This window comes from Mixophyes fleayi, chromosome 4, assembly GCF_038048845.1.
Source record: "Mixophyes fleayi isolate aMixFle1 chromosome 4, aMixFle1.hap1, whole genome shotgun sequence".
In the NCBI taxonomy this organism is placed as follows: Eukaryota; Metazoa; Chordata; class Amphibia; order Anura; family Limnodynastidae; genus Mixophyes; species Mixophyes fleayi.
Genome location: NC_134405.1, coordinates 25,276,658 through 25,287,548, shown reverse-complemented (window position 1 = coordinate 25,287,548; position 10,891 = coordinate 25,276,658). Strand labels below are relative to the sequence as shown.

Genomic DNA, 10,891 nt, shown 5'->3' with positions numbered 1-10,891 from the left:
TTCTTATCATTCACCAATATTCCTGATCATGATCTAATTCATTTTAAATGGATCATTGTTGGCCATTGTGGTCATCTTGGGTAAATATACTCTGCGATACCAAACAAGTTATCCTGTATTGGAGGAGATATATCAAAGTGTGTGGCCAGCTTTAAAAATACAGAGAAATGTTCTGTTTCCAGCAATGGTTCTAAGGGACCCTGAAAGTTTTGGTCTAGGAAACTTCTTAATATATTGGTTAGAACTTCTGAACATGTGTCTACGTCACTTTGCAGTTTTACACTCACTTGATGTTCACATGGTTCTGTCAGCTCCTTGTGTTCAGGTCACACGTTACTGAAGTGTGGAGAGACGAGAGCAACAGTTAACAATTGGCCACACTCCACACTAGTCATAAGATTTTATTTTATAGAATTTCATGGAATTTATCGGAGTGTGTGGGGTTTTACTAGGCACAATTGACTGTTTTATCATCAAAATAGAAATTGACCCCGACGTGATTTGAACACGCAACCTTCTGATCTGGAGTCAGACGCGCTACCGTTGCGCCACGAGGTCACTTGTAGTACTCCATGCTTTAAAAGATTGTGGCACTTAACTGCTGTATTTAACAACTTCACTCATCATCATCATCATCATCATCATCATTTATTTATATAGCGCCAACATATTCCGTAGCGCTTTACAATTGGGGACAAACGTAATAAACTAATAAACAAACTGGGTAAAACAGACAAAGAGGTGAGAAGGCCCTGCTCGCAAGCTTACAATCTATGGGACAATGGGAGATTGACACATGAGGTTAAGTATACATTTTGCATCTTGGCCCAGCCAGACTGCAAAGGTAGGGTTACTCATAAGCTAAATGATCCTGTCACACAACAATGTTATTCCGGGGGTAGTTGTCTTGTGTGAAATTGTGTAACAGGCTAAAGGTAGTGAGGTTAAGATGGTGGTTGAGGAATATTATAAGCTTGTCTGAATAGGTAGGTTTTCAGAGAACGCTTGAAAGTTTGTAGAACAGAGGAGAGTCTTATTGTGCGAGGGAGAGAGTTCCATAGAGTGGGTGCAGCCCGAAAAAAGTCCTGTAACCGGGAATGGGAGGATGTAATGAGGGTGGATGAGAGACGCAGATCTTTTGCAGAACGGAGTTGCCGAGTTGGGAGATATTTTGAGACAAGAGAGGAGATGTATGTTGGTGCAGCTTTGTTGATGGCCTTGTAGGTTAGTAAAAGTATTTTATATTGGATTCGGTAGAAGACAGGCAGCCAGTGTAGAGACATACAGAGTGATTCAACAGAGGAATAGCTATTTGCAAGGAAAATCAGTCTTGCCGAAGCATGTAAAATAGATTTTAGGGGTTTGAGTCTGTTTTTGGGAAGACCAGTAAGGAGGGAATTGCAATAGTCAATGCGGGAGATGATTAGTGCATGAATTAAGGTTTTAGCAGTGTCTTGTGTGAGATATGTGCGGATTCTGGAAATGTTCTTTAGATGTATGTAACATGATTTAGATATAGAGTCAATGTGGGGAACAAAGGATAGGCGTGAATCAAGGATTACACCTAGGCAGCGAGCTTGTGGGGTGGGATTTATGGTCATGTTATCAACAGAGATAGAAATGTCAGGTATGCTCTTGTTGGCGGGTGGGAATATTATTAACTCTGTTTTAGAAAGATTAAGTTTGAGTTGACGAGAGGCCATCCAAGATGAAATGGCAGAAAGACAGTCAGTTACACGGGACAACACAGATGTCGAGATATCAGGAGAGGATAGATAGATTTGGGTATCATCCGCATAGAGATGATACTGAAAGCCAAAGGAACTTATTAGATTTCCAAGAGAAGCGGTATAGATAGAGAACAGCAGAGGACCTAGCACCGAGCCTTGTGGTACTCCAACTGATAGGGGAAGCGGAGCAGAGGTGGCTCCAGAGAAATTAACAGTGAAAGAGCGATTAGAGAGGTAAGATGAGAACCAGGATAGAACTGTGTCTTGAAGACCTAGGGATTGCAGTGTTTGTATGAGAAGAGAGTGGTCAACGGTGTCAAATGCAGCCGAGAGATCAAGGAGAATTAGGAGAGAGTAATGGCGTTCAGTCTTAGCAGTGATCAGATCATTAACAACCTTGGTCAGCGCAGTCTCTGTGGAGTGTTGAGAACGAAAGCCAGACTGAAGAGGATCCAACAGGTTGTTTGCGGAAAGAAAGCGTGTGAGGCGAGTGTAGGCAAGTCTCTCTAGAAGCTTGGAGGGGCAAGGGAGCTGAGAGATGGGACGGTAATTTGAGAGAGAGTTTGGGTCGGAGTTTTGTTTTTTTAGAATAGGAGTAATCACTGCATGCTTGTATAGTGATGGAAAGATGCCAGTAGAGAGTGAGAGATTACAGATTTGAGTTAGAGGTGAAATGAGCACAGAAGACAGGGATCTACCAATTTGCGAGGGAATAGGATCAAGAGGACAGGAGGTAGAGTAGGAAGATAAGAAGAGCGTAGAAATTTCCTCTTCATTTGTGGGGTCAAATGAAGAAAGGGTGTCAGAGGGTAGTGGGAAGGAAATGAGCTGATGGCTTGTTGAGGAAGAGGATACCATTTCTAGTCTGATCTTGTCAATCTTGTCCTTGAAGTAGGAAGCAAGATCCTGAGCACTGATAGTAGATGGAGGGTTCGGGGTGGGAGGATTGAGAAGATGATTAAATGTATTGAAAAGGCGTTTGGGGTTAGAAGCCTGAGCATAGATAAGAGATTGAAAGTATGTTTGTTTTGCAGTGTCCAGAGCATTTCGATAGGAGTGGTAGACAGAAGTATATGTGAAGAAGTCATTAGAGCTTCGAGATTTACGCCAGTGACGTTCTGCTTTACGGGACAGTTTTTGAAGATTTCGTGTTGCTTTGGTGTGCCACGGTTGACATCGAAGTCGACGTGTAGTATGAAGTGTCGCTGGAGCCACTCAACTGGCTTGTTGTAAATCAGCGGAGGCGGACACATTTTAAGATCTGTTCAACTCTGTAAATGTGCGGAAATAAGCTATTTTTCAATGCTCATGTTTTAAGACTAGACAGAAAATTATATGAATAGTATCATTTATAGATCAGTTTCTTTTTCTAAATACTATGGTAGAAATATCTGATATTCATCTCCTTTAACTAAAAAGAAAAATACATGCAAGCATTGGTGGTTCAGTGGTAGAATTCTCGCCTGCCACGCGGGAGGCCCGGGTTCGATTCCCGGCCAATGCAGCAAATGTTCTTTTCTTTCGTCTTTATTTATATTAATATTTGCAAAGAAGCCAACTGATAATGTATATATTTTACTTACATTTTGCATTACAATTTATAGTAGAGTAGTTAGGTGCACAGTGCACATCAATGGGCTATGGAATGTTGCCACATCATCCATTCCTCAAGCTGTGTAATTTTATCCTTACAGCTGAGGATCAAGTTTTGGAAAACTTTCTTAGCTAAAATCACCAAAGCGAGTAGATAATATGAACCAGTTTTTTGCTATCAATTTCTGTTCATATATATCTTCAAACTGGCAATATTTGATGTATATGAAAAAACAATGAATACTTTTTGTGCTCTTGTGTAAGTCTAGAAAATGCAAATGACAACTAGAATCTGATTGGTTGCTATAGGCAACATCTCCACTTTTTCAAACTCACAGTTTAGTAAATATACCCCTAAGGATGGGAACAAACACAATCCACAATACTGCATTACTGTGTCACTAAATTGTAGAGGGAGGGTGGGAGGTTATGTTTCCTTTTGTATTTCACGTCATTAGATTAAATTGCGGTATTAATTTGTTCAGGCCTAGAAATTAAAGCTGCATTGTAGAAAGTATCAACTTATTCATACATGAAACCATTTCAACCCATACTGTCAACATGTAGCACTTTTAGCAATTAGTCTGAATTATCTCAGAAGACTGTCCACCCAAGGCCTTGTGCTGAGGAGGTAGGACTCAGAACCCAAACCCAAAGCCAACACATTGGGTGTCTGCCCCCATATATGTCTGTCCCGCTGGTCCTCATCTCACCTTGTGTGGAGCAGGGACTACGTGACATCTTCCCCTCTTGGGAGTTGGGCTGTGATATCATAGCCCGGTGCCCACTCCCCAGCCCATTACCAACATGGAGGTCCAGCAGACGGCAGCTTCACTGTTAATAAGCTGTCAGTTGCTCCATGTCAGCGGGCGGCAGATAGTGAAGGGCTGCTACATTGAGAATAAAGACGCTAATGTCCCAATTCCAAGGGAGAGGAGCATGGTCTGACTATGTGATAGGGATGAAGCAAATCTCCACAGTCTGTTGGAGAATCCGTTTGTTATTGTGTACTGGGGGGTAGTTCTTTTTTTGGGGTTGTTGGCCCCCCACGTGTCATATAGCTAAAACTCAGTGAGCACTAGAATGCCACGGAAGGCCCTAAATCTTTAATTACATGTTTAGCTAAAGGTGAGTTGGACTTTGATCTGACCTCCTGTAGCTCTGTGAATAGCTTTCTGATAAAAGATGTGCCTGGAGTTAGGAGTACATAGAGAGACAATTGTAACTAACTGATTGTTCAGCTTGCCTACGACTATCAAGTATCTGCCATTTTATTCTCTACCTCTTCATCATAATCATTTCTTTCTTTCTATTAGAATCTAAATGAGCATTTAATTTCCTAATGAGTGAATGGTATACATGTTGAGTTCTAAGTTGCTTACTTTTTCTGGGAAGCCATGAAACTTATATTATTGTAACATAATCTGTCTTCAAGGTCTGCAACCTAATCTATGAGGACTGAGACAATGCCCTTTAGAACATAATGGGCAGTGATTAGGTCCTAATGAGTGGCTAACATCTCCTTCATTTTGTCCTTGGCATGATCAGTTTGGTCCCCTAATTCAGAGAACTCCACCGTTAGCTCTCGTAGGAATGATCGCAACGCCGTAGCTAGATCTGTGTTATGTTAACGAGCCATCTTCGTCTACTGGGAAATGAGGAGGAATATTGGCCACTTGTAGTCCTGAGTGAGAGGACGCATTGTGGCTTTGTCCTGAGGGAGGATTGTGTATCATATGAGAATGTGGTACATTGCTTGCAGAAACAGATGGGAGAGACTGTCTTGTCAATTCTGTTTTTCAGGCCCATATTAACTGGTGAAAGGTGAGGTTCTTAGAGTGACTAGTTTGGTTAGTATAGAAAGGTTGTATGTGATTAGAGCGGTGTTAAGACAAATGCAGAGGGCTATGGCTTTCACAGATACATTATGGCCCCATAGGGTCTGCAGACATGAAGTGTTTTTTGCATCATAGAACAGAATAATTCATATTGTCAGTGGCATTCAAGATATTTGGTCCCTTTTGGGGGCCACCCAAAAAACGGGCTGATGACTGGTCAGCTTGGATTTCTGTTTTGTGGAGAATATTAGGAGAAAATCTGTGTTTGTCTGTTAGTATCATTTTCAGAATCTCGAGTCTCTCTTTGATGAATTGGTTTTCCAAATTGTCCTATTAGCTCTGCTGTACTCTCTCCCTGACTGTTGAGAATGCTATAATGGATAGAGCATGTCCTCTCACCAACTCAAACTCAGTCTTTCAAAAACAGAGCTAATCACATTCCCACCAGCCAACATATGTTACCTACTTGACATTTCTATTGCCAACATGACAACAAGTCTTACCGCACAAGCTCGCTGCCATCATTTGTGATGTTGACTCAGAACTATCCTTTGTTCCCCACATCCAAACTATATCGAAATCCTGTTGCATACATCTAAAAAACATTTCCAGAATATGCACATATCTCGTACAAGACACTGCAAAAACTTTCATTCATGCACTCATCATCTCCCGCATTGACTATTGCAATTCCCTCCTTACTGGTCTTCCCAGAATCAGACTCTCACTCCTACAATCTATTTTGCACGCAGCAACTAAATTGATATTCCTTGTTCAACAACTGATCCTCTCTGTCAGTCTCTACATTGTTTGTCTGATTTTTACCAAATCCAATATATAATACTTCTTCTAACATACAAGGCTATCAATAAAACTGCACAAACATACATATCTTTACTTGTCTCAAAATATCTCCCAACTCGATACCTCCGTTCTGCATAAGTTATATGTCCCTCATCCACACTCATTACCTGCTTCCATTCCTGGTAACAGGACTTTTTTCAGCCTGCACCCACTTTGTGGAATTCCATCCCTCGCACAATAAGACTTTCCTCTAGTCTTCAAACTTTTAAGCGTTCTCTGAAATCCCACCTCTCGGGCAAGCTTATAATATTCCTCAACCACTGTCTTAACCTCCCTTGGGTACCGTTTTACCATCCTTTACACAATTCACCCAAAACAACAACCCTCTGAGCCCCTGACCAACATTATTGTGGGACAGGATCATATAACCCATTAAGCACTTTCTACCTTTGCAACTTGGCTGGACTAATATGCAATATGTAGCACTTAACCTCATATATCAAACTTCTATTGTCCTATAAATTGTAAGCATGCAAGTAGCGTCCTCTTACCTCGCTGTCCGTCTGTAATAGCTAGTATTGTTTCATTACTGTGATTGATCCCAATTGTTTAGCACTGCAGAATATGCTGATGCTATATAAATAAAAGTTGTTTATGATGATGATGACGTGTCTCCCACACCATAAAGGTCACAGTTTAAGGGATACCACTATCCAGCAGGATTATATATATATATAAATATAAATATAAATAAAACAGGGATACTCTGCACTTTCCAAACACACAATTAATGATGTACTAATTACTTTTCTATATTAAAAACAGGGAATGTCAGTTCCACATATTGCAATATATGTTAAGCTGACCAACTCACGCCAAAGTCTTCCCATTCTGGTCAGTCCTAACATGATCAAATGCTATGCTTTACAGGCGCGGGCTGGGGGAGGGAAGCCCGGGGGGCACACAGACGGCCGCATCACATGACACAGGAAGCGGCCGCGTCATTGATGACGCGGCCTCATCGCCTGTCATGTGATGCGGCTGTGTCACTCACCGGACCGTGAGTGCCTCTTCCCGGACATTTAGGAACCGTGGTCGTCCACCATCCTGAGGGTCTGCGCATGCGCAGCCCTTTTCTATACTTCAGTGTATACCCCTTTAACTCAATTGGCAGATCAGGCAACCTCCCTATATTAAGCACCTGTGGTCAACACCACGTTGCCTGATCTTGGAGTCTCATTCCTCATGAGTCTCTGAAGGTGTTCCTGTATTACTCGTGTATTCAGCGCTGCTGATTCCTGTGGTTTCCAAACCACTTCTACTACTGTGGTTCCATACCACTTCTACCATCAACTGTATCATCATGACTGTTTGCTGATTCCTATCCGCTGCCTCCGTGCACTACAGTCTTCTAAACCACTTCTACGTTATTTTACATCTATGTGACTGTTTGCTCATTGCTATCCGCTGCCTCCGTGCACTCCAGTTTTTACTTCACTCACCTGCTTCTCATCAAGTTTGTTTGCTGATTCCTATCCGCTGCCCGTGCACTACAGTCTCCTGCTATCAACTCGCCTGTGTTCAACATCGTGACTGCCAGCTGATTACTATCCGCTGCCTCCGTGCACTACAGTCTCCTGCTTGCAGCTCGCCTGTGTTCATCATCGTGACTGCCAGCTGAATACTATCCGCTGCCTCCGTGCACTACAGTCTCCTGCTATCAACTCGCTTGTGTTCAACATCGTGACTGCCAGCTGATTACTATCCGCTGCCTCCGTGCACTACAGTCTCCTGCTTGCAGCTCGCCTGTGTTCATCATCGTGACTGCCAGCTGATTACTATCCGCTGCCTCCGTGCACTTCAGTCTCATCTCATCTTTGCTGTGACTTCCTCGAGCCTGCCGCTTTCATTACCATATGCTACACTTCGTGATCAACAGCTCCTGCCCTGCGCTGCACTTCTGTTTCCCATCGCTGTTGGTTCCTGTGGTTGCTACTGGTTACCTCCGTGTGCCGCTGAGTCCTGCTGCTGTGGTCAGCGCTATCCTCCATCTCCTGCTGATCCACTCTCCACGCCTTCACGTGTTCCACTGGTCTCTACCCTGCTGTCAGCATTTGATTTGTATCTCATCTACTACCCGCTGCTGGATCATCTCCATTCTCCTGGGTCTCCTATGAGTCCAGTTCCACGTGTTGCTGACTCCTGTGAATTCGTGTCCCTGTTGGTCTACTCACCTGTGCGCTGCACCTGCTAGACCGCTGCCTCACCTATCCAGGGACTTCCTATCCAGGCGGTCTCCCGCCGCTCAGGTACCGCTGCTATCCCATCTGACTGCTACTGCTGAACCACGGTATGCATACTTCTCATTGACTGTGCTGTGTATTGCATATCTTGCTGGACTGTGTTTGGTTCTCTCTGGAGTCTGCTATCCGCTGAGTCTATTGCCATCATTGACTGTGTTATAATTGTGCTGGACTACTTCAAGAGACTTTCTAGATTGCAGACCTGCTCAGTCATTTATATCTATATGTATATCTATATTGTGCATATTACTGTGGATCGTGTATAAGGTGCCTGTGTATATCCTGTGTTGCAGTCTTCCCCTGTGCACCTCCTCACATATATATTCAGTGGTACAACTTGCTGATGTCAGACCACTGATCCCTGTTTCCGGTATCACCTGTTCCATCATCCTCTCACATAGCAGTGGTACAACTTGCTGCCGCAGACCACTGACTACCCGGATACCTCCACTTGGATTCCATTCCTTCACTCAGACAGCGGTACAACTTGCTACCCGCAGACCGCTGACTCTCATCACCTCCTTGTTTCTGTTGGACATTCCTCCTCCCTATAGCAGTGGTACAACTTGCTATCGCAGACCACTGACTATCTTCACGTGTCCTTGTCCATACAGTTCCTTGTGTATTATTACCTCATTATTACCAGTGTTGCTAGTCATAGACTTTCCTGAGCATCTCATCGGCCATCATTTCATGTTCCGTGATCACCTAGCTACCAGAGTATTCGATTACCATCTACATTGCTCTGGTAAGCCTACCATCTGGTGATCCCTGGGTAAAGACTCCTAGTGCCCGTGACAGTAAGATCAGGCCATGACAGACCCAGATACGGAACCTACAGCCAAAGAGATGCTGCGGCATCTGGTTACTCGTATTGAGCAACAGGAAGTTCGCCAACGGCATTTACTGCGGTGTTACCAGGCCTTAGCCTCCCAAAGACCGTCTGTACAAGATGCCACAACTACTGTTGATGCTCCTGTGCCTTCCTCCGTTTCCCCAGTGCCATCCCAGGTGTTTACAGCTTCCATGCTTCACCTGCCTACTCCGTCAAAATACGATGGAGACCCCAAAACTTGTAGGGGTTTTCTTACTCAATGCTCAGTTCATTTTGAGCTCGAACCTCAAAATTTTTCTACCCATCGTTCCAGAGTGGCCTATCTTATTTCATTGTTTTCTGGACAAGCTCTCGCATGGGCTTCCCCTCTGTGGGAAAGAAACGATCCATTGTTACAGGATAGTGCCGAGTTTATTTCCACGTTCCGAAGTGTATTCGATGAACCAGGTCGTGTCATTTCCGCTGCATCCAGCATTCTCCGTCTTCGCCAAGGATCTCGCACGGTGGCTCAGTACGTCATTCGATTTAGGATCTTAGCCTCTGAACTTCAGTAGAACACTGAAGCACTAGTTGCCGCCTTCTGGCAGGGGCTTTCCGATAAAATTAAAAACGCACTGACTTCACAAGAACTACCCTCCTCTTTAGAAGATTTGATCTCTCTTTGCCATCGGGTAGACCTGAGGTTTCGTGAAAGAGAACCTGAGAAAACAACTTCGGTTAAAACACCTCCTCTCTCAAATCCTCAATTTCACCCAGCTTCATCTCCGGTGATACCCATGGAGATAGGTCGCTCCAAATTAACCTTAGAGGAGAGGGACCGAAGAATAAAGAATAGACTTTGTATCTATTGTGCCGATTCTACGCATATGCTCAATTCTTGTCCCAGGAGATGCCGGGCTCTAACCAATACTGGGGAGATAAGGTTAGGGTTCCTGCAGTCCTCTCCATCGTCTATGAAATCTAAAGTCTGCGCTTTTGATGTGACTATTTCCTTTGCTACCAAAACCTTTGAGTCACAGGCATTGATTGATTCCGGAGCAGCAGGAAATTTTATTTCCAAATCATTAGTAAATCAATGGTCTCTACCAGTGATTACCTTAAAAACACCCATTACTGTGACGGCTATAGATGGATCACGTCTCATCAACGGTCTCATCACCCAGAGTACGTCTCCAGTAACCCTTCAGATTGGTGCCCTGCATCATGAAGAAATATCGTTTTTGATCCTTCCTGTTACGACAAGTCCGATTGTCTTAGGCCTTCCATGGCTTCAGTGTCACTCTCCCCAGATTGACTGGCGCACTCCTCGAGTTACATCTTGGGGAACTGAATGTCATCATCGTTGTCTCTCCCAAGTGGTTTCATTCAAAAGACAGCATTCGTCTATTCCACCAGGTCCTCCTCCACAAGATCCTTCATCTACGGATCTGTGTGATAAAGTTCAGTCTGAACGCCTTCCTCCTCATCGGGCGTTCATGACGTCATCGGACGTTGAAGATGGATCTCAGGAGTCATCTTCAAAAAGTCAAGTGCTGGTGGTTCACGGTCACCATCCGTCTTTTCCGGAATTTCCTGCCCTCCCGCCCACCCAAGTTCCTGCGGTGGAAACTGTTTGTCAGACCTTTAAAAATATCTGGTCTCAGGTCAGTACCTGTTTAAAGAAGACATCTGTCAAATATAAATCTTTCGCTGATAAGAAGAGGCGGGCTATTCCACCACTAAAAATTGGAGATCGTGTCTGGTTATCCACAAAAAATATTCGTTTGAAGGTTCCATCCATGAAATTCG

The 10,891-nt window shown here is 43.8% G+C and overlaps 2 non-coding genes across 2 annotated transcripts; one reads left to right on the top strand and one right to left on the bottom strand.

Annotated features, from left to right (window-relative positions):
- Window positions 1–486: 486 nt before the first annotated feature.
- On the bottom strand, window positions 487–558 carry TRNAW-CCA (transfer RNA tryptophan (anticodon CCA)). Its single transcript has one exon. It is a non-coding gene; the product is annotated as a tRNA-Trp (tRNA).
- Window positions 559–3,163: 2,605 nt separating this feature from the next.
- On the top strand, window positions 3,164–3,234 carry TRNAG-GCC (transfer RNA glycine (anticodon GCC)). The gene has a single exon. It is a non-coding gene; the product is annotated as a tRNA-Gly (tRNA).
- The last annotated feature ends 7,657 nt before the right edge of the window (window positions 3,235–10,891 follow it).